We start from the raw sequence: 22,658 nt of genomic DNA, 5'->3' as shown, positions 1-22,658 counted from the left end.
TTTTATAAATTCTACTCCATAGAAAGATTCCTGAGGTTAGGGGACAGATCTCCTTAGCCTCTTGCCCTCCTAGCAACTAGTATATTGCTTTCTAAATAGAAGAAACTCTCTATACATGTCTTGAATCAAATTGCACAAAGTTTTAAGTTTTATCCAAAACACTATCAATACAAAAAAATGAATGTTTATTATGCAGTCTGAAGACTAGTTGTTGAGAAAGTACATATTTTTTAGAACCGTGAATTAGTAATTTTAGCTTATTCAAACTCTGAGAAAAACTCAAGTGATATTAAAAAATGGAACCACTAAATAACTCAAATACCATACATAAAAGGTTCAGGGGCCAGCCCCATGGCACAGTGGTTAAGTCTGACATGCTCCACTTCGGCGGCCCAGGTTCGCAGGTTTGGATCCTGGGTGCGGACCTAAGCCACCCGTCAAGCTGTGTTGTGGCAGCAACCCACATGCAAAATTGAGGTACACTGGCACAGATGTTAGCTCAAGGCTAATCTTCTTCAAGCAAAAAAAAGAGGAAGATTAGCAACAGATGTTAGCTCAGAATGAATCTTCCTCACCAAAAACAAAAACAAAAACATAAAAGGCTCATTGCTTTCTTATTCAGCAACATAGTGACAGACAGGTCTGTAGGCTCGTTAGAATAATCATTGCTACTGTTCTTAGAAGAGCTTTAGCCAGGTCTCTGCAGAAACATACATCCTAGAAAATAAGAAAATTATAACAATGACAAAATTCCCAGGGGTCAACAATGCTGTAGATCTTTGCACCAGGACCGAGTCACTTCAATAACATTTTGTCTCTTTTTTATCTGCTTTTAAGAGTAATGAAAAAGAAGTTGTTGTAAAGAGAAGCAATTTTACTTCTGGAAACCGCTCGCCAAAGAATCAGAGCAACTTGCACTAGGCACTTGCAAACCATTCACCCTTAGTGACTCACACTGGACCACTCCAGAGATAAAAAGAAGAAGAAAAGAAAGTACTCTCAGATATCATCTGTCTCTACTCTCGCTGTGTCTGGGGAAAAATAAGTGTCATGCAGTCCATCTGAACTCCTGATCGTTCCCTTCTACCTTCCCAGAACCTCACTTCACCTCTACCTCTGACTTTGCCTTCTCTACCTAAAAACATATTTATATGCTTATATTTCTGATGTGTGTGTGTGTGAATACATATCTGAAATTTGTATATATGCATTAAATAAATAATTCTTTCTTCTCTTAAGCACCCCCTCTCCCTCGCCCTTGCTCCTACCTTCACCGCCAAACCAGAGTCTCCAGGTACTCTTGTTTCCACTTCCTCGTCTTCCATTCATTCCTCTGCCCACTTGGGTCTGGCTTCTCCTCCACCCATCCTACTGAAATTATTTTCCTGCAGATCTGTTACTGTCAAACCCAAGGACCATGTCTCAGTTTTTAACATTCTCTGTTGCTATCTGATTGTTGGTCAGTCCCTCATTTTTGAGACCGTATTTTGCCTTTTTTTTCTTAAATGTAACTCTCCTAATTCCTTTTCTATCTTTCAAACCATTCTCAATTTTCTCACCAAATCCCTTCTCTCTCCCTCCACTTACCCCTGTTCCTAGGCATTACTCAAGGGTCAGTTTCTCTCCTCTCTCTGGGTGAGCTCGGCCATGCTCAAGTCATCAAAGGTCACTTACACCAGATGAGTCCCAAAGCTGTATCATAAGCCACAATCTTCCTGACTTCCATTCCTAGAATTTCCACTGCAGGCTGGATAGCTTCAAATGTCCCATAAATACACAACGCAACACAGCCCAAATCATATGTATCATCCTCTCTTACCTCTACCCCTCAAATTAAGTTTATTTAACCGCAAATAACTTTTCTCCAAAGATGAGCAGGCACATGAATGTTTGCTTATATCAAACAAAATAATATAACATCAAAGATAGTTACACAAACAAAATGTACACAAGTTCTGAGGTTAAAAAGACACGTACAGGTTCTTACTCTGCCTCTTTCTAATTGTGGTGACCACCGGCAATTTAGTTACCTCTCTGAGGAGTATACCATCACCTAACTGAGCTCGTAAAAAATTCTATATAAAATGTCTAACACGGTGACACATAGCAGAGAGAGAAAGGCATAGAGGCTAAGGGCATAGGCCATGGAGTTTGAATCTAGCTGTTCGAATCTCACACCGCTTACTAGCTGTGTGATCCTTGGCAAATTATACTCTGTCTCAGTTTCCTCATCTGTAAATTGGGGATAAAAGAACTTACCTTATAGCATTGTTTTGAAAATTAAACAAGTTCCTAAAAGTCAAGTATGTACAATACTACCTAGCCCCTAATAAATGCTCAATAAATCTTTATTCTTATCATTAATCAATAAGTATTTTTTCACACACAACCTTTATTTTCTCTCACATGTGGACTTTGTATAAACTTTTTCTCCATCTTTAGGCAGGCCCAACTTATCTCTCTTGATCCCTGGCCTTTCTCCATACATGCTGTTCACTCTGTCTGAAAATGCTTTAGACCCTCCCTGGCCTTATGCTACAGGGCCCAGCTTAGATGACACTTTCCTCCAGATGCCTTCCCCGACCCCTCAAGCCTGGACTAGGAGGTTCCTCTTAAGTTCCCAAAGTACTAGACCTATCCCTAACACTGATCACATTGTATTCTTTTGATCACACTGTATTTTAACTCTCAGAACAGTGCTCTGCACATGGTAGGCACTCAAGTATTTGTTAAATAAAGGGAGGGATACCAGGTATCATTGTTGGAGTCAGCTATTTTTATAGACTAGTGCTTTAGGGGAAAGAAAATGAAACAAAACAGTTGTGTTTATTCCAAGATAAATCATTCCAGATTATGGAAAACCAGTGCATATAACCATCAAAAAATGGTCTCTAGGGGCCGGCCCCATGGCATAGTGGTTAAGTTCGGCATGCTCCACTTCAGTGGCCTGCTTTCGTGGGTTCAGATCCCAGGCACGGACCTGTACCACTTGTCAGCCACACTGTGGTGGCGACCTACATACAAGATAGAGGAAGACTGGCACAGACATTAGCTCAGGGCTGATCGTCCTCAAGCCAAAAAAAAAAAAAAAGAAGAGGAAGATTGGCAACAGATGTTAGCTCAGGACAACTCTTCCTCAGGGGGGAATAAAGAAAAAAGGCCTCTAGCACAAAATTCAGGTAAAAAAAAACCTGAACCCTAACAATATAGATACTTTTAGTCAAATCCCTCTATTGGCATAATTCAGGTGTTTTCTTACCACACTATTTCTTACAAATAACTATTTGGCTTTTCAGGTAACAAGGCCAAATACTAATTCTAGAACCCAAAAGGGAGCTAAGATGAGAAATAAAAGCGGGGGGTGGGGCACTTAATTCAGTAGGTCACAACCTTGAGTGTATATAAGAATTACACAGGAAGTTTGTTTAAAATACTGATTTCCAGGTCCCATCCTACAATTCTGATTCATTAGGTCTGGAGTAGGGCCCAGGAAGACCACATTTTAACAAGAACCTTGAAGTGATTCTAGTGTTGGAGGTTTCCCCATTACATGATGGAAAACACTGAAATAAAAGGGTTGAAGACCTATATGTATTCCAAGAAAAATGGAAAAACAGCAGCATAAAATATTTTTATATTGCCCACTTACTGTAAGGAAGATGGCTGCCCTTTAAAGGCAGACTAAGGTTTGGAGAAAAATGAATCTGGGACACTGAACTGATAAATTTGTTGCCCATCATCTAGATTCACCTAGAACTTTGCTGGCCAGAAGGCACAAAATCACTGCACAGACCAATGACTCATGAAAACACAATTTTTGTTATTTTTTTTTCTCTAGTTTGGTTTGTTGGTGAATTTAAAACGCTGCTTGAGAAAAACATACAAGGTTAAAAAAATGGTATCTGAACATAAATTCTAATTTATTTTTATCTACTGAATATGACAGCAAGTATAATTTATTAAGCTGTCAAAATTAAAGCAGGAAGCCAACAGGCTTGGGCTCTAATCTTTAATTTCCCTCAGTTAGCAGTATCATCTGCTGAACAAGTCATCTCTAGGGGCCTCAATTTCCTCTTGCGTAAATGAAGGGGTTAAAATAGCCTAATGTTTTTCTAACTACGGGTTACAATTAGTGAGTTGTGAAATCAAATTTAGTGAGTCAGAACCAGCATGTTTGTTTGTTTATGGAAATGAAAAAGAATAGAATGACACAGAAAATGTCAAAGTGCACCACACACAGTATAAGTATTCTTTTATAAAGCTTTGTTTCAGTGATTTGTGTGTGTATAAACTGGGTAAGAATGTAAAATATTTCTTACTGTGGGATGTGGTTAAAAAAATTATAGTTTGACAAGTGTTGGCGAGGATGTAGAGAAACTGAAACCCTCATACACTGCTGATGGGAATGTAAAATGGTGCAATTGCTTTGGAAAATAGTTGGCAGTTCTTCAAAAGGTTAAACATATAATTATCATATGACCCAGAAATTCCACTCCTAGATACAGATATATATGCCTAAGAGAAATGAAAACACATGTCCACACAAAAACTTGTACACGAATGTTCTTCACAGCATTATTCACAATAGCCCCAAAGTGGAAACATTCCAAATGTTCATCAGCTAATGAATGGATAAACAAAATGTGGTCTGTCTATATAAAGGTATGTTATTTGGCCATGAAAAGGTATGAAGTACTGATACATGCTACAGCATGGCTGAACCTTGAAAACATTATGCCAAGTGAAAGCCACAATAGATCACATATTGTATGATTCCATTTACACGAAATGTCCAGAATAGGCAAATCTATAGCAACAGAATGTAGATTAGTTGTTGCCTAGCACTTGGGGGCAAGTAGGGGGCAGAGGTACTGACTGCTAATGGGTATGGGGTTTTTCTGGGAGGTGATGAAAATGTTGTAAAATTGATGGTGGTAGTGGCTGCACAACTCTGTGGATATACCAAAAACCAATGAATTGCACACTTTAAATAGGTAAATTGTAAGGTATATGAATTATATTTCAATAAAACTGTTATTTAAAAAATTATAGTTTGAAAGTCACTAGTCTAGATGATAGATGATCACCAAGGTCTCTGAGAATTCTCAGTGTGCCCTCCACACATAGCTCACATCACTCATCCTCACACCATGGTTATTTGGAGGCAGAGCTGTATCATGGAACTACCGCTGATTCCCATCCTGATTCCAGCGCTAACCAGATGCATGGTAATCTCTCTGTATCATTCCTTCCTTCTACGTAAAATGAGAATGATAAACCTACCTTAAGGGGTTATTCTAAAAATAAAAGGAGATAATAAATGCAAACCAGTACCTGGCACATTGCTTGAAGTCAGAGCCAGATCTTGTCAGTCTTTGCATGCTACTGTGTCTAAGACACATTCAGTAAACATTATCTAAAGGTTTAGTTAACAGAACACATATTTGGGCTTAGCATAGTTTAAAGTCATAGTGTCTTAACAAGGCCTATGTCATAAGACTCAAATTAAAAATAATTCAAAGGGGGCCAGCCCTGTGGTGTAGTGGTTAAGTTCATGCGCTCCACTCCAGTAGCCCAGGGTTTGCAGGTTCAAATCCTGGGCGCGGATGGATATACCACTCATCAGGCTATGCTGTGGCAGTATCCCACATACAAAATGGAGGAAGATGGGCACAGATTTTAGCTCAGAGCCAATCTTCCTCAGCAAAAAAAAAAAGAGGAAGATTGGCAACAGATGTTAGCTCAGGGCCAATCTTCCTCACAAAAAATAAAATAAAATAAATAATTCATAAATGTAACATTTGTTTCAGCTGTTTGACTTTTTTAGTGCACAAATTACTCTATATTATATAATGGAGGTAGTAACACTAGTTGAAAAGAAATTAGTGGTCTCTTTAAAACATGGAAATTTTTGTTTTATAATTACTAGAAAAAATACCTCTCTCTTCTTAAATGTTTGTTTTGGGCACTTTGAGCAATTACTTTTTGCATTTTTTATTCAAAAGTCAAATTAAACCTGAATCACTTTTTTAGTATAAATGTAACTAAACTGCAAAAAGGATAAGTCCAGATATAAATGTTGGGCCTTCATAAGGTTCTTCTGCCAACCAAAAATTTTCAGTCTTTAATTAGGTCAGTGGTTTTCAAAAAGAGCTTCCGCAGCCGAGGTGGAATCCATCAGCGTCCCTTCCACCTCCCCGCACCGCCACCTCCTTCACCCTCCTCTTTTCCTTTGGGGAACCTCTCCTCCACAGGTGTCCACAGCACCCGGACCGGAGCTGCCATTTTCTTCACTGTCTAGCTTCCTTGGTGACCAGGACTGGTCAAGGGATGGACCTGATCATCATACACAATACGTGGAAATATACAATATAAGATATAGAAGTCTCTGCCTGCTTTTGTCCGCCCCTCCCCTCAAGCCAATTCTACTTGCCACAGGTAACCTCTGTCACGGTTTGGAGTATAAACTTTCTGATATTGCCTATATATGATAATAATAATAATAGCAAACACATAGCAATATGTGTCAGTCACTGTTCTAAGCATGCTACATATATTATGTCATTTTAACTTCACAACAACTCATGAAGTTGAGTTGTTACTAACACAAAGTTGAGTTGGATACCATTATGATGATGCCTATTTTACAAATGAGAAAACTGAAGCACAGAAATGTTAACACACATCACGCAAAACACACACATTTTTAAAAAATTACAATGGTTTTATGTTAATGTGCTGTTCAGCAATTATTTACTTCCTCTTGGACATCTTTCCACATCAGGACATATGGATCTACCTCAACCTTTCAGTACTACATACTACTTCACTCCACAATAGTCTATAACTTATTCTACCAGGCCCCTGTCAATGAACATTTAGGTTGTTTTAGGTTCTTCATTATTAAGAAAAAGACTGCAGGGGCCCACCCAATGGCGTAGTGGTCAAGTTCGCACGCTCTGCTTCAGCGGCCTGGGGTTCTCGGGTTCGGATCCCAGGCGCCCACCTTCACACACCTCATCAAGCCATGCTGTGGCAGCATCCCACATACAAAAAATAGAGGAAGATTGGCACAGATGTTAGCTCAGGGCCACTCTTCTTCACAAAAAAAAACCCAAAAGGACGGCAATCAACATCCTTCCACTATTGCCTACTTGGAGGTATGCATCTATGGTGTAAATTCCTAGAAGCAGCATGTCTAGTCCAAAAGGCCTACTCATTAAAAATTTTAATAGACATTCCCAAATATTCCTCCAAAAAAGTGGCATCAATTTATATATTTTTTGTGTCAATTTACATTTGAACCATTGGCTATATGAGAAAGCCTATTCTCTACATCCTTATCAATATTGAGCATTATTAATCATTTTTATTTTTTCCAATCTGCCAGAGGTGTGAAAAATGGTACATTATTGTTTTAGTTTTCATTCCTTTAATCATGGGGAAGATAAGTATATTTTCAAATGTGTATTGGGCACTCAATACATTTACTTTTTGAAACTACATTTATTTTTAAAATATCCTTTATACATTGCTTATTATCTCTACAACTTAATTACTTTTTCAAACTGCACAAGGACTTTCTGAATATCACGTGTAACTCCTTGTACAATTCAAATTGCCTCTCACAGCAGCTGTCCTTTCCTGGTGTCTGATTCCTATCCAGATCTCATTAATATTCTCTCAAAATAGAAATGTTGGTTGACTATCCAGATGAGATCCTCATTTCTGTAGATCCCACCCACCCCTTGACAGGTCATTAATACTCCCTCCAGAGCACAGGCCTATGAGAAGCCTGACTGACACTACGTGACAATCCAGGCATTAAGATCCCTATTTAGGGCTGTCCTTCAGCTGTTACCCTCAACTAGCCAGTCTAGTGCTTCTCAGTTGTACGGGGGGAGGGGAGTATGCTCTGAATATCAGCATCATCTTTGGAATCTGATTCTCTCCTGTGGAGTTCAAACATGTCCAATTTCTGAAAAGGGTCCCCTATGATTCCAAAGTAAAACAGCTTTGGAAGTTGTGTTTTAACTTGATCCCAGGGTTATTACGCCAGAGCAGGGAAAGCAGACATAGACCCTAATCACTCACCATCCAGATGGATTGTGTCTGAATCAGGTAAAAGTTTGGGCCACCTTAGCTTAAGCCTAGGGATTGGTTACTGAACACTGGTCATATGCAAGGTGATTCATTCCATTTGATATTCACTAAATGCTTATGATACCATGAAGCAAAAATTATTCTCACCTTACAGAGGAAGAAACTGAGGCTCAGAGAGGTTAAATAACTTGCTCAAGGTCACATAGTTACTAAGTGGCAGAGCTCGGATGTGAAACAGTCTGACAGACCCTAATGTCCATGCTCTAATGACTTACTGCAAACCACATCTTTCTTCCCAGTATCTGGGAGTAGTCCGGGCCAATCTTATCCTGCTAAGTGTCTTGAAACTAGAAATGGTAAGGGCTGGGCCAGATGCCCCAGACTGTTCCACATGTTAGCCGACTTTGCCCCAGGTTCCTTTCAGCTCATGTCTACATCTTGAGTCTACCACTTACCTATTGGAGAACATTAGGGAAATAACTTTAAGCCTTAGTCTCATCATCTCTAAAATGTTCTTTGAGCTCTGTGCTAAAATAAGTGCTTAATAAATAATGATAGTGGTGGTAGTAATAAAAATAGCTAACATTTATTGAACATTTACCATGTGTCAGATACTGTTTTAATTGTTTTGCACATATAAACTTATTAATCCTCACAGTAACACACTCAGAACATTATTGTCCCACTCTACAGATGAAGAAACTAAGGTCCAGAGAGGTTAAATAAATGTTAGCTCTTATTCATTTTTTAGGCGGCTGGGAAGGAAACAAAATGACCTGCAGCACAGAAAATAAACCAGAAATGCAGTTCTAGTGTACACTGTATTTCAGGGTCAACTTGTTTTTGTTAAATCAGCAATAAAAAAAAAAAGGAGCACGTTTAATGTCATCTCTGAGAAACTGGTAGTGACCACCAGGAACACCAGATCTGCTTAAAACTCTGACACCATTTCTCTGCATCAGAAAGTCTCAATCTCTGTCAAATTATACCTTGTAAGGGCCAAATTTTAGGTGTTCTCAACACCTCTGTAAAAACTCTAAGTCAAAGATGATAATGGGCCAGCCCCGTGGCGTGGCGGTTGGGTGCGCGCGCTCCGCTACTGGTGGCCTGGGTTCGGATCCCAGGCGCGCACCGACACACCACTTCTCCAGCCATGCTGAGGCGGCATCCCACATACAGCAACTAGAAGGATGTGCAACTATGACATACAACTATCTATTGGGGCTTTGGGGAGAAAAGGGGAAGAAAAAGAAAAAGAAAAAAAGGAGGAGGATTGGCAATAGATGTTGGCTCAGGGCCGGTCTTCCTCAGCAAAAAGAGGAGGATTGGCATGGATGTTAGCTCAGGGCTGATCTTCCTCACAAAAAAAAAAAAAAAAGATGATATAACTATCACCTTCCTACGTGGCTTCTATTATTCTATTCATTCATTTGAATATCTTATCTTCTTGCACTTTTGAAATCCAAATTAGCTTTTACATAATTGTAGCAATCTTCACATATCTTATTTAGACAGGTAAAAGAATAACCTCCAATTACAGCCTTTAAAAATTGACTTTGGTCTAAAATTTTCAGGTCATGAAGAACCATCCAAGCACCTTTTTTGTTCTTCTTTAAATTAAGGAATTACTAGATCCAATCTAAGTTTAATTCTACCTCTCTCTCAAATCTAATTTGTTAGTCACTTGGTTCTTCTTCTCCCTCCCCCCCAGTTGATAATTAACTCATTGTAAGGGCAAACATAATCCAATGGAGTGGGGCTTTTTCAGTATTTTTTCACACATAGTAAGGAAAATCTCTGTCAGTAAGCAGAAAAACAGAGAATTATATCAGTAACTTCAAATTTAAAGCGAAAAGTATAGTTAATTGGGAAAAGAATGTGGAAATTTATAGTTGACTAGGGCTATTACACAAAGCATAGATTTACTGTGAATAGCCTGCTTCTCACTTAACCTTTGTACCACTCCATACTTTAACATCAGATGCAACAAATATCAGTGCCTGGGACAGTGTGGGGGCTCAATAAATATCTGTCATACAAATGAAAAACAGTATTATACTAGCTCTCAGTTGCCACATATCTCGACAAAGGCCCACCTACATAATTGAATAGTTGCCTATAAACTACATGCTCACAGGTCTTGCCCATTACATGCTTAATTAAGACAAAGTAGCTAATTAGAGTCTTCTTTACAATGTCAAAGCAAGAGAAATTTATACACTTATTTTAAGAAGGCTGCTTCCGTTAAAGATATAAACTCCTTATACAAGTCTTTTGTCCTTAATAATTAATCGAGTTTTCTCCAAACACAGAGGTTCTTAGTTTCACTCCCGGCTATTTCCAGGAAGGGCCTGGCTTCCATTCTTCTTATCTGAAATTTTAGATGATGTGTTTTTTTCAGGACTTGCTCAATCTGAAAAGGTAGTTCAGATCAATTTAACCAATCCTTTAATAGGAGAATTAAAACAGGTTTGCTGAAAAGTGACTCTTCTCTAGGCAAGTTCTCTAATCTTTCCTTTCTGTAAAAATCTGAGAAGCTAACCCAGAACAATGCTTTAATCAGGGACAAGCAGAGATGACGGTGGTCACATAAAGAATTATCAAATCACACAGCCACAGAAGTAATAAAATTTTGCCACTTATCTGAACCAATACCATGCATCTTATTTCTTAAGGACCAGTTACATATATACTAATGTTAATGTTTTAATTAAATTTTAATGTTTACCTTCTAAAATTACATCAAATTATAGTGCTGTTTTAAAAAGTTATTGAGAGGCATTTATTGAGTAGTGGCCTTTTAGTTGGCATGGAAAAGTCAATCAACTTCTTTGGGTCTCAGTTTCTTTGTCTCAAAAACATAATAATTCACAAGGGATGGTTATGAGGATTAAATGAGAGAACAAAAGTAAAAGGACTTTGAAAACTATACATTGCTATAAAAACTTTCATAATTTTTAATAAAATTTCAAGCCAAGGGCCGGCCCCGTGGCTTAGTGGTTAAGTGCGCACGCTCCGCTGCTGGCAGCCCGGGGTTCGGATCCCGGGCGCACACCGACGCACCACTTCTCCGGCCATGCTGAGGCCACGTCCCACATACAGCAACTAGAAGGATGTGCAGCTATGACATACAACTATCTACTGGGGCTTTGGGGGAAAAATAAATAAATAAATAAAATCATTTAAAAAAAAAATTTCAAGCCAGTTTTCAAGGAAAAAATAATGAAATTAAAAATAAGTCTACCGAGGGCCGGCCCTGTGGCTTAGCAGTTAAGTGCGCACGCTCGGCTGCTGGCGGCCCGGGTTCGGATCCTGGGCGCGCACTGACGCACCGCTTCTCCGGCCATGCTGAGGCCGTGTCCCACATACAGCAACTAGAAGGCTGTGCAACTATGACATACAACTATCTACTGGGACTTTGAGGGGAGGGAATAAATAAATAAAAATTAAAAAAAAAAATAATAAGTCTATCCAGGGGCCGGCCCCGTGGCTCAGCGGTTAAGTGCGCACACTCCACTGCTGGCAGCCCGGGTTGGGATCCCGGACCTGCACCGTTGCACCGCTTGTCAGGCCATGCTGAGGCAGCGTCCCACATAAAGTGGAGGAAGATGGGCACGGATGTTAGCTCAGGGCCAGCCTTCCTCAGCAAAAAGAGGATTGGCATGGATGTTAGCTCAGGGCTGATCTTCCTCACACACAAAAAATAAGTCTACCCAATGAAGAGAAACTGGAAGAAATTAGAACTGATGTTACATTGTCTGGTTCAGCTACATGTTAACAAGAAACTCCTTGTTTAAAGCTGTTGCTAAAAAAATTTCTAATCAATATACTGTCCTATTTCAGGGTGTATAGTAAGTATAATGAAAATATACATTCCTTGAGGAGTCTAGGTAGCTTTCTTATCTTTCTCCTAAAGAAGGAAAGCAGAAGAAAACTTCTGGTCGCTTGAGGATTCTAGTCAGTTGGGTTCTAGTCGTGCTATACTTGCTTTAAATCATGCAGTAAGAGCTAAGAGACTAGCACTAGAAAATAAAACAGAAATGCAGGGGCCGGCCCTGCGGCGCAAGCAGTTAAGTGCACACGCTCTGTTGCCGCGGCCCGGGGTTCGCTGGTTCAGATCCCGGGGTGGGCACCGACACACTGCTTGTCAAGCCATGCTGTGGCGGCGTCCCATATAAAGTGGAGGAAGATGGGCATAGATGTTAGCCCAGGGCCAGTCTTCCTCAGCGAAAAAAAAAAAAAAAAGAAAAGAAAAGAAACCAGAAACGCAGTCCTAGTGTACACTGTTATTTCAGGGTCAACTTGTTTTTGTTAAATCAGCAATAAAAAACAAAAAAAGAGTAATAACCCTGGAGATGCTGACAATGGTAGCAAATAGTGGCCCACATCCTGGGAACACCTTGGAAAACCTGCACTCAAATGGAACTGAATCCTGGCTATCACAGTATCCAAACCTTTGTCCTGCTACTTTCAGAAATCCTCAGAGACTGCTACCTGATTTGAACCCTGATGGAACTACCTCAGCTGTCATCCATTAAAAAAAAAGACAAAAAACTCTGGATTGCCAACCCAAACAAGGCTTGTTAAAATGTGAAGTCTATCTTCGAGGCGTATTCATTCATTCAACAAATATTTACTGAGCACGTACCATGTATCAGGCAGTGCTCCATGTGCTAAGGATATAACGTTAAGAGTAACAGACAAGGTCTCTGCTCTCACGAAGCTTCCATTCTACTGGGGAAGCAGGACCTTTAAACACTGTGATTAGTGCTGTGGAGGAAATACCAAGAGAGTAACCAGAGGGGTGGCAGGAAAGGGGCAGCTACCTTAGATAGTGGTCTGAGAAGGCCTCTCTGAGTGAAGGATATTTGAGCCGAGACCTGAACGCTGGGGAGGAGAGAGGCAGCCAGCCAGGTGAAGAGAAGAGATGAGGGAGTTTTCCAGGCAGAGGAAATAGCAAATGCAAAGGCCCTGAGGCAGGAATAATATTCCTAGGGAGTGAGTGAGGAGAAAAGTCTGAGGTGATGACAGAGATGAGCGGCAACCAGATTAAACAAGGACTTATAAGCAATGGTAAAGGATTTTAATTTTATTCTAAGTGTGATGCAAAGCCAAACATTGCTAAAAAATAGTGTGTTTGCAAGATGAGATATATTTTGTATACTCTGTGAGTATTTAATTGTTTCTTATATGTATAATGGCTACAAAATGAAAAGGAAAGCCAAGGTTCTCACACTTAGAAGGCTTATAATCTTTTAAGGAAGCAATAACTCATAAATAGTGACAGCATTAGGTAAAAAATGAAGTAAAAATAAAGTGCTAAGGGAAGACTGGGGAGGGAGACACATTCAAACAGAAGAAATTTAAAAAGGCTTTATAAAAAAAGTAGCATTTTATTTGAGTTCTTAAGGAAAAGGATTTCAGCAGGAGTGCGGGGAGAGGGAGGAGCATGAGACTGTGGGAACTGCATGAGCAAAGGCACAGAGGCAGGAAAGGACAGGGTGGGTCCAGGAAACTGTGAATCATTGTATGGCTACAGTGCCAGGTGGGAGGGTAGAGATGTGAAAGATAAGCCCAGAAAAATAGGCTGCCAGGGTGTGGAGTGGGGGTCTTAAAAGGCATGCAGAGGAATTTAGATTTAATTTACTTGCGTATTGGTTCCCCTTAAGTGTGTAAATGAATCTCTAGAGGTAATTGTTAAAACTACAGATTCCAGACCCCATCCCCCCAGATATATTGATTTGTAGGTCTAGGTAGGACCTGGGAATCTATCTTTTAACCAACACCCCAGGTGATTCTGAAACAGGTAATCGAGGGAACCACACCTTAAAAATCAATGTTCTGTTTTTTTATGACAACTTCCTACTGAAAGGGAAAAACTAAAGCCAACTCTTAAGGATTGCTCAAGGACCGGAGTAAAAAAGGTGCACCTGAATTAGAAGACTGATAAAAGAGCCGTCATCACTGGTGGGGTAAAATCGACCAAACCTGGTGATTGAGAAAATGCGGAGAGAAGGACTGAAGTGTTCAAGACAACATCAAGCTTTCTCCTTAGGGAAACTAGGTGGACGCAGGTGCCTGGCACACAGGGACTATCTACATAGTTGGAAGTTGGAAATATGGATCTGGAGCTCAGAAGATATGCGAAGGCACTAAACATACTGGTTTGGTACTCTAAAGTAAATTCAAGACAAATTAAAGAATTACACATAAAAAGAAAAACCATACAAATTAGAAGGAAATCGAAGTCAACATTTAATCCATCTCTGGATGGCAAAAGACTTCTAAACATAAAAGCAACAAAAGAAATGTCAAAGAAAAAGATCTATAAATAAGTAATAATTTACCATATACAAATTTAAAAGGCAAATAACTAAACATCTGACCACAGGACAAAAAATTAATCTTAAAATGGAGAGCTTATACAAGTCACAAAGAAAAAACACTAAGAAAAGTTTCTGTATGGAATGGTAAAAGTTTTAAATAGCTTGGCTTGGCAACTGAAACCTCTTGTCATAAAATGAGACTTGCTTTACATCCATTAGAGACGATGGGGCTCTGTGGCATAGATCAGCAGGGCTCTTATGACTTACTTTACCAGGTTGTCAAGTGTCAGTCTACAGGAGTGCCTAAAAAATACCAATCGTTGCAACTTCTATTGTCCTGAGGGCACAAACACATTAAATTGCCCCCAGGTTCCATTATGCCTTGCTATCCTCATGGAAATTGACTTTACTGGATCTAGTCTTTCCTCGGGCTCTATATATCTAAAATGAGTGAAGGATTAGGAATAGGACAAAAAATAATTTCAAATGTCTAGCGAGCAGCGGCTCATAAGTCATCCTTTCAACACAGAGGTTGATAGACTTTGGGATCAATAGCCCAAACCTCTCATCTTACAGATGAGGCTCAGAGAGGATGAATGACTTCCCCAAGATCACCTAAGAGGTTGGTTCCCAATACCAAGTTGGGAATCCTGACTCTCAACCCAGCATCCTTTCCACTTTGAGGTGCTGCTCCATCAATCACAAGCTCTGGCTTCTCATAACAATGGGCATTTAAAACAACACAATTTCGGGTGCGGCCCAGTGGCGCAAGCAGTTAAGTGCGTGCACTCCGCTGTGGCGGCCCGGGGTTCGCCGGTTTGGATCCCGGGTGCGCACCGATGCACTGCTTGGCAAGCCATGCTGTGGCGGCGTCCCATATAAAGTGGAGGAAGACGGGCATGGATGTTAGCCCAGGGCCAGTCTTCCTCAGCAAAAAAAGAGGAGGATTGGCAGATGTTAGCACAGTGCTGATCTCCTCACAAAAAAAAAAAAAAAAAATCACAATCCAACTTCTGTACACTTTCCACTTCATCACTCCACTCATTCAATCTGGCCTAATAAAAACCTGTACTCCCTCCCTGAAAGCCCCAAATAACCAAAGAACCCCAAACAAAAAAACAACATAATTAGGGGCCGGCCCGGTGGCGCAAGCGGTTAAGTGCGCGCGCTCCGCCGCGGCGGCCCGGGGTTCGCTGGTTCGGATCCCGGGCGCGCACCGACGCACTGCTTGGTAAGCCATGCTGTGGCGGCGTCCCATATAAAGTGGAGGAAGATGGGCACCGATGTTAGCCCAGGGCCGTCTTCCTCAGCGAAAAAAGAGGAGGATTGGCGGATGTTAGCTCAGGGCTGATCTCCTCACAAAAAAAAAAAAAAAAAAAAAAAAAAAAACAACATAATTAAAATGTTAAGACCCAAATAAAAATGGGAATGAATTAACCAAAAGACAATTCACAGAAGACGAAATCGAAATGGAAATGAATATGTGAAAAGTGTTCACTCTCACCTGTAATTAAAGAAATACAAATGAAATCACTTTTGCTTATAAATTAGTAAAGATAAAAAATGGGATTCAATATTTGAAGGATGCACTAAGATAGGCACTCACAATCACTGCAGGTGAGAATGTTAGTCTTTATGAAAAGCAATTTGGCAGCAGGTTTAATATTTTTTAATTTACATGCTCTTTTGACCCAGTAATTCAACTTTTAGGAATCTAACCTAAAGAAATAATGAGTGATTTGTACAAGGATTTATGCATAAATTTGTTCTCAATTTTTTCACTTATTAATAATGTTGTAACAATCAAAACACCCAAGGGCATAATTAAATTACGCAACATCAATACAACAGAGTATTAAACATTCATTAAAATTTTCACATAATTTTGATGCCATGGAAAACTATGACATAATGTAAAGTGAAAAAGCAGATACGAAACCATATCTTCTGTAACAGTATGAGCCTAATTACCTTGGTGTTTTTGTGAGAGAGTGTGTGTGTGTGTGTGTGTGTGTGTGTATCAAAGGAAAAAGAAAGACTAAAAGGAAATATACCAAATGGTAGTTTTCTCTGGAACAGATTATGGAATATTTTGTCTTCTTTTATAATTTTTTTCCCCAGGTTTTCCGTATTGAGCACATATAATTCTTATTTTCTAAACGTATGTTTATATGTATGTTTGTATAGGTGAAAATAAAACAAGAATTATCTAATATGAAAAAAGCTTTTAAAAAAGATAAATTTGCAAATCACTCACATGGAGGTGTTAGTTGAAGTCATAGGAAACAGGTTAGATTGCTCAGGGAGAAAGTATAACGAGAACAGGATGCTGGACAGGGCCATGGCAAACACCCAAATTTAAGGAGCAAAAAGACCTTAAATGAGTGAGTTAGTGAAGGAGCACAGGAGGAAGTGGTTAGATTAGAAGATGCAGAACCAGGTAGAGTCATGTCGAGAAAGCCAAATGAAAGGAAGAACCAGAAAAGTTGTCCACTTGGTCAAATGTTGCCAAGTGGTAAGGAGGACAGTGACAGGGCCATTGGAGGGAAATCACGGGGCACTAGGTATGGACAGACAGGTTTCCTCTAGTGCTGGAGGTGGAAGCCAAATCTGAGCAAATGTTCCCTGTTCAGTAAAACTGACGATGAGGAAAAGAAGTTCTGGGCCATTTGCTTAAATTTCATAGGAAAAACAGATTGTGGAAATCTAAAACCAAATAAAAGTAGATCAGGATTACTAGTCTATGGGTAATGAAACAAAAATTGGCAATACTTTGGTGTGCAAGAAAAAATATGTTTGAGGGATTATAAAGTTTTCCATACAGTAAGCTCCGTTACAGGATAAATAAGGGAAAAAAATAGCTCCACACTCGTTATCAGAAGTTCAAAAAAGCTGCATCGGGCCAGCCCTGATGGCCTAGTGGTTAAGTTCAGCGCACTCTGCTTCAGCGGCCTGGGTTTGGTTCCTGGGCGCAGACTTACACTGCTCTGTTAGCAGCCGTGCTGTGCTGGCAGCCCACATACTAAAAAATAGAGGAAGATTGGCATGGATGTTAGCTCAGGGTGAATCTTCCTCAGTAAAAAAGAAAAAGAAAACAAGAAAGGGGCCAGCCCGGTGGCATAGCGGTTAAGTTCGCAGGCTCTGCTTCGGCGGCCCGGGGTTCACAGGTTCAGATCCCGGCACGGACAGACGCACTGCTTGTCAAGCCATGCTGTGGCGGCGTCCCATATACAGTAGAGGCAGATGGGCATGCATGTTAGCCCAGGGCCAGTCTTTCTCAGCAAAAAAGAGGAGGATTGGCACTGGATGTTAGCTCTGGGCTAATCTTCCTCACACAGAAAAAATTAAAAAAAAAAAGAAAAAAAAGTTGCATCTTTTTTTTTGCTGGGGATGAAAGTTCTTAGTTTCAGTGCAGCATTATTTATTTATTTATTTATTTATTTGTAAGATTAGCCCTGAGCTAACATCTGTTGCCAATCCTCCTCTTTTTGCCAAGGAAGACTGGCCCTGGGCTAACATCCGTGCCCATCTTCCTCTACTTTATATGGGACACCGCCATAGCACGGCCTGACAAGCAGTGTGTCGGTGTGCGCCCGGGATCCGAACCCAGGCCGCCAGCAGCGGAGTGCATGCACTTAACCGCTATGTGACCCGGCCAGCCCCTCAGTGTAGCATTATTAAGAAACTCTTTAAAAATAAAAAGAATGTAAAATTTCATGGTATCATATTAACTTCTTATGACTGGATATATGAAGTCTCTAGAAATGTTTTCAAGTATAAAGAAATCATTTGATATGCTAAATAAGGAATTCCTCATTGGGTCAAATCTAGTCCTTTTTATGAAAAGAGGTCTGCATTAGCACAATAACTTGACTGAGTCTCAAGGACTTTGTATCCAGCCACAGAATAACCATATCAGTATGGTCCCACCAGGAGTACCATTTACCACAGAATCTCAATTCCACAATCATTAAGTAGAAACTACTCAATTTACAACCACTCATTTGTTACTAAAGAACCTTGAGAGTCTGTGTTAAGTAATTTAACATCACCTGGAGATTACTGTACACAATCTAAAATAAAGTACTTTAACTTCCTATCAAGAAACATACAGTGAAAGACCACAGCAACCTAAAAAAAAAAAAAGACTTTTCTTATGGAAATTCCTGACTTAGGAACCAAGTCACACATTTTCCTACCTGCAGAAAGAGTACAATTCCAATCTAAATGAAATTCATCTGTCTGTATGGAATTAATTATGCCTGAAAACTTGTTTTGCTCTCAACATAAATAATGACAAATTCTCCCAATTTGTGGTTAGGTGGCCTTTTATGGCAAAGATGTCTAGTGATCTCCCACACTCTCAACATTCTTTTGTGTTTGTGTGTATATGTCTTTGATGAACTTTTCTGGTACAGAGGCTCTAAGTTAATTACAGTATATTGTTGAAAAATACCAGAGGAAAGCCAAGAATTTGAAACCCTAAGAGGAACAATAATTAAAATTGTACTTGAAAACATTATAAGAAAACAACATAATCATTGTAGATACCCAAAACACATGCCAATACCTACTGCCTTTCCAAAAATTCCTGGTGGAGACCACTTTCCTAGACTGTGAACAGAAAGAAAAGAGGTAAGCAATGTCAGAGAAATGTGTTCATCAAGAACCATGGCTCAAATTACCAAATGAAACAACCACAATCTGTATTATCAACCCAAAATCTCTATTTAAAAAATGAAAAACATAATCATATAGAAGGGACCGTGTCATGTTCATCCTCTGTATACAAGACGGGCACACAGTAGGCAATTAATAAAAGCCTGCAGTTATATGAAGAGCCCTCAAGACTACCATAGACTTCAGATCATCAAAACTCTGCAAAGAATCTTCAAACACTTCTGACCCTTTCCTCCACCCATCTACCCACCGTGCCTCCTACCAAAAAAAAAAAAGGAAGAAAAAGACATTTTGAGGGCACCTTAGCAAGAAAAAGTATCCTCTGTCATCAAGATTGCTCTCAATAGAATTGTTTTCACTTCTGAAGTTTTCTCTTCTTAGAATTATTAGAAGGTTAAAATTTGGCCCACCTTTAACCAGAGTCTGTAACAAAACTTAAATGTACCAAGTTAAACAAAGTTACACAATGGAGCAATTTTTATAAAACGGCACTGCTTTGCTAATGTTGCCAATATACTAGTCTCTTCCCAGAGGCTCTACAGTTCAGGGACTACATGATAACAACACTTCCAGGCCCAGTACAGAACAGTGAAAATAGCTCCACTATTTACTAAACTGTCACAGATTTAACAACAGGTCCTAATCTCATCTTCAAAAGGCAATAATGTAGGCAGAACACAAGATAAGAAATACCAGTGATACAAATACATGGACTAAAGTGAATCACTCACTGTTACTCAAAGGTTTTTGTGATTATTGCTGTTTGTTTTGTTTTTAAGGGAAAATAGAAGAGGGAATTTCTAAAAAAACTATATTGGCTGTGCTTCTATAGCACAATGGGCTGATCTCTAATATAGCACTGACCTCACTAATACTATAAGTCATATCTATTGATCTGCCTAATCCATTTGATTTTAAGCTCTTTTAGAGTAGGGAGTTTGGAACTTTGAATCCACAGCAGGACTGACACAACAGAGGCACTCAAATGTTTTGTCCAAAAAATGAAATAAGTTCCCAAAGTAATTACCTAGTACCAGGTTATGTGTTGTTCTATTGATGCAAAACAAGGAAATATACATGCATACACTTTTTTTTAAACCGTCTCCTCTGCTAACTCTATAACTTTTTGAAGGTCTACCTAAAACATGATAATCCTGCATCCAGGCTATAACTTCTGGGGAACTTGGAAAATGTTTGTTGAGGGTCATCTTTTGTATCTACATCAGACCTCAGAAGAAAGTGTTATTTTATGGTTCCTAAAATATTTATCATTTGTGAATAGTATTAGTAACTATGCAGATAAAAAGTATTCCTTTAACTATTTACATCAATAGCAAAAGAAAGAATATCTAAGGCCAAAGAACAACTCTCCCCTAAACGGGTATTGTCTTAGAGGCTGATAACTCCCTAACTACCTTTGACTAACTTGAAAAGTCAAGTCAACAGAACCATCTGGATCAGGCAGACTTTTGAAAACTGGAATTTGGTGAAAGACAATAGTAGTTCAAATATCTCTTACCATGATCAGTTAAATTTCTTGTCCCAAGCACCAGTAAGGAGGCAAGAAAGGGCACCAGATGGTTCGCTCCTAACACTTACAACTTCAAGCCTAGTAGGTGTAGCCAGGAGTGTACAGTTACCTTATATTAACACCTACGTATGTTGGTGACAGGTACGAACGATATATACATGATAGCGATTCGCGGATGACACATCCAGCTGCAAAGACTGCTATATTCTCGACACACCACAAAAGGGTGTAGGTGTCTTAGAGTTCAGTTGGCAGAATGGAAAGGGAGAAAAATCAAAGACGGAGGGAAGGGCTGAAAATGAAGACGGTAAAAGAGCAGTTGAATATCAGAATATTTCCCTGGGAGACTATTTTGAATTCTGATGAACTGCCACCTTCCTCCACCAACCAAAAAAGTATAGCGTTAGAAAGGACTGTTCCTGGTGGAAAAGGAGGGGGTCCTCTCAGCTCCCGCCCTCAGGCAGCAAAGGCTCAGCCCTACATAATTACTCCCAACCCCAGCACACTACCCAGAAGTGAGGCAAGAGCAGAGGGTCAGCGACTCCTCCACTCCTCTCTGGTGGGGGAGGATTCACGCCCCTTGTGCTCCCCACGTCCCAGAAGTCGCGGGAGAAAGAGGGTGTGGAGGGAAGCCGGGGTCTCGGCGCACTCTCCGGCTGTGGAGGATGTGGAGAGAGAAGGCCCTTACCCGGCTAAAAGCGCTCTCTCCTCCGCGCTGCTACCAGCCCCGCCACGGGTCCCAGGCGCTCTGCCTCGCGCACCTGTCGCGACCTAGCAGCAGCACCTACAGCTCCTGCGGCCCCGCCCCGGTCCGGCTCTGAGCCCCGCCCCTCACCCCGCCCACCGCCGCGGGGGCGCGCACGTCAGCCCGCCTCCCGTGCGGCCTCGGGGCGAGCGTGCGCGCCGCCGGCTGCGTGCCCTGCCGGGGCGGCTGCTCGCGTTGCTACGCGGTGCGTGGCGTTGGCGTTTGAGAGGCGGGGTTGCTTTAGCTGTCCACGCCGCTCTCTGAGGACTCCCCAAGTGTTCACGGCCTTGGGCTTTATGCTTTTCTACCTTGGCGTTAACTCTCTGGCTCAGAGTTACCGCAGTTTGACTCGGGAGCGACTGGGAGGTTTGTCCTAGGCTCAACTGCAGGCCTGTCCCCAGCCAGGTTCCTGGTGCTGTGGTGGCGAGTTCTGTGCAGGGAGGAGGCCGTGTGTAGAGGAAAGAGCTGTAAATTAATCCTGGCTCGACCGCTTGATGTTCATCAAGTCGCTTCGCCTCACTAGAGCTGAGTTTCCTCATATGCATGAAGAGGTTGGACAAGGGCAGATCAAGTTCTCCAACAGCTCTAACCATTATGGTTCCTATGCTTAGAACAGGAGCTGTGCGAAAGGTGTAGAGAACTCAGGAGCCTAGAGCTCGGCCATCCTGTCCCCCGATTCTTGCCCCAGTTCCCTGCAGCTGCATGACTGCCCTTTGATAGTGTCCTTTCCTTCTGCTACACGTAAGTGTAGTAAGGTTTCAGACCACAAATTTTCTGAAGCTTCTGGGAATTCATGTAGCTTGATTGGTACTATAAGGGGCTAGGAGTGGTAAACGCCTGTATTTACACTTCGTAGCAGTGAAGGAAAATTTTTAAGAGAAACGTCCAACAGCAGATGATGGATAGACCAAACAGTTGTTTCCGTCTTCCTTCAAGTATCCAGCCTAGACTGGTTTCTGGATACGTATCAAGCATCAAGACTCTCTAGAAAAACTGACAGGCACCATGAGAATGTAAAAGGGTATGCATCATCAATATAAAATGGTACTCCAGAAAATGCATTCCCTTGAATGTGGAGTTCCCTCAATGTACGTCAACCCCTTCCCAAATATCTTTTTGAATCAACCCAATAAGGGCTCTTATTCTCCACGAAGAAGACTAACCCTAACCTGGGATAGAGTTTTAGATCTAGATTTGAATCTTGACTCAGCCACTTGTCAACTAGGCAAATTACCTGCTTTCCCAAAGCTTCTCTAGTGCCCTTTTGAAAATA

General features: G+C 40.7%; 1 protein-coding gene across 1 annotated transcript in view; it reads right to left on the bottom strand.

The window, feature by feature from the left end:
- Positions 1-21,402, bottom strand: part of LIMA1 (LIM domain and actin binding 1) — an 87,130-nt gene extending 65,728 nt beyond the window's left edge. Inside the window, exon 1 of the mRNA XM_058558288.1 lies at positions 21,329-21,402. The gene's annotated coding sequence lies outside the window, so the exon portion shown is untranslated. The remainder of the gene's footprint in view (positions 1-21,328) is intronic.
- Between the last annotated feature and the right edge of the window lie 1,256 nt (positions 21,403-22,658).

This window comes from Diceros bicornis, chromosome 17 (assembly GCF_020826845.1).
Source record: "Diceros bicornis minor isolate mBicDic1 chromosome 17, mDicBic1.mat.cur, whole genome shotgun sequence".
Lineage (NCBI taxonomy): Eukaryota > Metazoa > Chordata > Mammalia > Perissodactyla > Rhinocerotidae > Diceros > Diceros bicornis.
The sequence above is the reverse complement of the archived record's forward strand: the minus strand, read 5'-3'. Positions and strand labels throughout refer to the sequence as shown.